A 5,078-nucleotide genomic window follows, 5' to 3' on the forward strand; every position below is an offset into this window, starting at 1 on the left:
GCAGTCGGACCAACGATAACCGACACGGCACCGAAGGAGGACCCTGCTGCAGAAACGGTCACCTTAGGATGCTGTGGGAAGGACATCATTGGAAGATCGCCTTAGGCCTGGGACCAGGATGTTCATCAGGGCAGGTGTTAAGCCATCCCATGATGTAGTGGACGGGCTTGCCTGGACGACTGCATATCCAGTCAACTCCAGGAGCTCGTCAGAGATAGATAGATAGAGAGAGAGAGAGAGAGAGAGAGAGAGAGAGAGAGAGAGAGAGAGAGAGAGAGAGAGAGAGAGAGAGAGAGAGAGAGAGAGAGAGAGAGAGAGAGAGAGAGAGAGAGAGAGGAGAGAGAGAGAGAGAGAGAGAGAGAGAGGAGAGAGAGAGAGAGTTATGTAAATATCAATGTATCGATTTTTTCGATACGTCTTGAGACTGTTAATGTGTACCTAAGGCGATACCGATACCAATACAAAAGTATCGCCGGTACATGTATCGAGATACTACCATCTGTGTGTGTGTGTGTGTGCGTGTGCGCGCGCGTGTGTGTGTGTGCGTGTGTGTGTGTGTGTGTGTGTGTGTGTGTGTGTGTGTGTGTGTGTGTGTGTGTGTGTGTGTGTGTGTGTGTGTGTGTGTGAGTGTGTGTGTGTGTGTGATAAAGAAATATAGGGCTTCTATGAAGATATTCATTTTACCAGCAACAGAGTAAAAACTCATTTCACAATCATTATGAGAGATTTTGATGGCAAAACAGATATGAAGAGATTTTAATACCAAAATAGGGAGGAAGACAGAAGATTTTATTTTCAAAATAGATAGGAAGACAGGAGATTTTAATACCAAAATAGGGAGGAAGACAAAGATTTTAATGCCAAAATAGAGAGGAAGGTAGAATTTAATGCCAAAATAGGTGGGAAGACAGAAGATTTTAATCCAAAATAGGTAGGAAGATAAATTTTAATGCCAAATAGGTGGGAAGACAGAAGATTTTCATGCCAAAAATAGGTGGGAAGACAGATTTTAATACCAAAATAGATAGGAAGGCAGGAGATTTTAATGCCAAAACTGGGAGGAAGATAGAAGACTTTTAATACCAAAATAGGTAAAAAGACAGGAGAAACCGTATTAGGGAATCACGAAACAGGCACTAGAAATGAGAGGGGACAAATGCTAATCGATTTTTCCGATCCTCGATCACTGTGAATATCATGAATAGCCAAATTTTGCTAACTTGAAGACCAGGGCGACAAAATTTAGCCTTAACATCCAAATCAGATATTCACCTCTCAATGACGAATAATCTTAACACTGATCAAATCAACAAACAGTTCGGTGACATAATAAAGGAAGCTGCACTTGAATTAGGCGGTAAGAACGACAAAGTTCCAGCAAGCTCTAGGTAGACACGAAACGGGGTAATGAAAGTATCGCCAAACAGGGACAAAACAGAATTGACTGAACTAACAAAGACGAAAAAAAAAGAAGAGAATAGGTGTACGGAAATTCAATACTCGAATAATAAATGAAACAGTGATTTCAGGTACCACCATGAAAACAACTAAAGGAAACTCGGAATAGGGAGAAATCAAATGTATGCAATAAAGAAACCAGACGGAGATATGATATATAGCAAGAAATAATTAAAGTAGTGTAAGACTTTAACAGAGATTTAAACTACTGTAATTAACAACCACGGATAGAAGCAAACGCGGTAACTAGAGACATACCTAACATAACAGGAGAAGAAAAAAAGAGCGCTTATGGCATTGAAGAGAGGGAAAACAAAGGGTGAATACGAAATTACTATAGACCTTATGATAGAAGAAGGAGAAATTGCAGCAGTGAAACTAGCCAACCTTTAAAACAAATGCCCTATCACGAGAAAATTCCGAAAGCCTAGAAAATGCAATATTTATTTTGATACATAAAAGCCTCATTTCAGTTAATTACAAACTGTTCACAAAAGTCATCACACCTCGCATTTCTGACACTCTAGATTGCAATTAACCTATAGATCAGTCAGGCACTGATCACATCCACACACAAACCCAAATAAGAGAGAGAAAAAAAAAAATAGAATCACTGTTCCATATGTGGGATTCATCGATTATGAAAAGGCATTTGACTGTACAAATACCAGCAGTATTAGAAGCTATTCGAAGACAAGGAATCATCATCAATAACGGTATGCTCATGTTTGAGCAGCCGTGGACCTCTCCACCATCCTTCGCCACTAAACTCGATCTTACGCTTTTCTTTCTACTTGTACCATCGACAGCCCGCAAATATCTTTGATATTGTCGCTCAGTCTTGTCTTCGGTTTGCCTCTTCCTCTGTTTCCTATCACCATCCCTGTCAGCAAGTTTTTCTCAATACTTTTACTTCTCATCACATGACCAATAAACTTTAATTTCCTCCTGTTCAAGATGTCCAACAGCCGGTCTTTACAATTTATTTTTCTCAGCACTTCATCATTGTCTTCTTCTCTGTCCAGCTAATACGCAGTACTCGTCTGTAACACCACATTTCAAAACTATTGATCTTTTTCTTGTCTATCTACTTCAGCACCCAACACTCAGAACCATATGATGCAATTGGGAAAACTAATAAGTTCAATAACCTCAGCTTAGTCTGTAAGGTAATGCTTCTGTCTTTCCAGATGTTATTGAGAGCAATTGTGGCGTTTTTGGCAATGGTAATTCTTCTTTTTATCTCCGGTGAATCATTATATGTATTAGTTAAAACAGCTCCAAGATAAGTGAACTCTTTCACATTTTTTACAATCATTCCATTGATTGTAACATGTTCATCTTTGTTCATTGCCGGTTATCTTTATAGTTTTCTTGGCATTAAGAAACAAGCCAGCCTTTTCGCTTGCTTCTCTAACTTTATCTAGTAGTTGTTGTAGTTCAGTGATACTGCTGGCAATCAAAACTATATCATCGGCGTACCTCAGATTTGATATTTTGTATCCTCCAACATCCACAGTTCCTTCAAAATTCTCTAGAGCACCTCTCATAATTGTTTCAGAATATATATTAAAGAGGTGCAGAGGCAGAATGCAACCCTGTCGCACTCCTTGTTTGACTTCGAACCATTCTGTTAACCCACAAGTGGTTCTTACAGCTGCTTGTTGTTGGTCATACATGGCTTTTATTAGTTGGATGATGTGTTTTGGAAACTTCATATCGTTCATATTATTCCAGAGGATATCGTGATCAACAGTATCAAAAGCTTTCACATAATCGATGAAACACAGGTATAGGTCTTTTTGATGTTCTCTGTTTTTCTCTATGATCAATTTCAAATTTAGAATCTGGTTTCTGGTACCTTTTCCAGGGCGAAAACCTGCTTGTTCGTCTGCAATTTCCTCTCTTAACTTCAACTTCATTCTTTCAGCAATAATCTTCCACAAAATTTTGCTGCTGTGACTTATTAATGCAATTGTCCTATTATTGTTGCATTGGAGTGCGTCACCTTTTTAAGGTATGGGAATAAATACTGATTTTACCCAGTCTTCTGGCCATTTTCTTTCATTCCATATTTTTGTACAGAGTTTGTAGAAGAAGTATTCAACACTTTCGCCAGCATTCTTAATTAGTTCTGCTGTTATTTCATCTATTCCCGGGCTCTTGTTATTCTTTACTTCTTTTATGGCTTTTATAACTTCGTCTAGCAGTGGCGGTGGTTCATCTTCGTTGTCATTGAGTCTAATTAATGTTGTTGTTAGATCTTTATTCTTTTTGTATAGGTTGGAACAATATTGATTCCATCTATCTTTGACTTTTTTTCCATCACATAAAACAAGTCCATCTTCAGTTTTGATAGTGTCCATTGTAGGTTTAAATTTTCGTGTGATGTTTCGTACTCCTTGGTAGAGTTTCTTAGTTGTCTTATTGATAGAACAGTTTTCAATTCTCTGGCAATGTTCATTTAAATATTTTTCCTTATCTTGTCGCAATAATCTTTGAATTTTTGTATTTTGTTTTTTGTAAATTACTTTTTCAACTGGATTATTGATACCCTTTGATTTTAGGCATCTTCTTGTTTCAATTTCACTTAGTGTTTTTTTCAGATATCCAGGGGGAATTTGTCTTTTTCTTTTTGGCGATAGTTTCTTAAGCAGTGCTCAGCAGGAGTTCTTTTCCTTCTTCCCACAACTCATTTGGTGTTTTATCATCTTCACATTGATTGAGTATTTCAAATTTGTTTGACACTGTAATTCTGTAATTGTTATCAAGAGTTTTGTAGTCGAGCTTTAGAGGTGGTGTTGGACGCTCCATCTTTTTGAGTCTTATTTTAAAGTCGATAGTTAGTAGTTGGTGATCACTGTTGCAGTCGGCACCAGGTCTTGTCTTGGCATTTTTTATGCAACTTTTCCATTTTTGGTTCAGCACAATGTAGTCAATTTGGTTGCGTGTTCTTTTGTCTGGTGAAAACCACGTGTACAAGTGTCTTGGGTGTTGTTGGAACAATGTATTGGCTATAACTAGGTTATTTGTACTACAGAATTCAATAAAATCTTTACCTCCCTCATTTATATCTCCAAGGCCGAATTTTCCACAGGTGTCATTTTTTAGATAATTTTCTCCTACTTTGGCGCTGAGGTCTCCCATGATTACTTTTACATCTCTGTTAGTGACTGTGTCCAAAGTATCTTGGAGAGAGTTATAAAAATTTTCCATTTCTTCATCACTTGCAATATTGGCTGGTGCGCAGCACTGTACAACACTAATATTATGAGGTCCTGCTTGTATTCTGACTTTCAAAATGCGATCACTTACTGGGCTGTACCCAATGAGTGCATTTGCAGTCTTTTTCGTGAGAATCACAGCAACTCCGTGACTATAATTTCCTTCTTCTTTTCCAGAAAAAAGAACTGTCTTGCTTTCCTTAGTTTTGAAACCTCCACCACTTTTCCAATTGGTCTCACTTATTCCTAGTATTTGAATGTTGTATCTATCCATTTCCTTACAGACAGTATGTAATTTACCCATCTCTTTCATTTTCCTTACGTTCCACGTTCCGATTTTTAATGTGTTTCTTAATTGGACATGTTTTCTTTATCTTCTTTGTCTTCCAGATGCAT

Source organism: Penaeus monodon, chromosome 2 (genome assembly GCF_015228065.2).
Source record: "Penaeus monodon isolate SGIC_2016 chromosome 2, NSTDA_Pmon_1, whole genome shotgun sequence".
Taxonomy (NCBI): Eukaryota; Metazoa; Arthropoda; class Malacostraca; order Decapoda; family Penaeidae; genus Penaeus; species Penaeus monodon.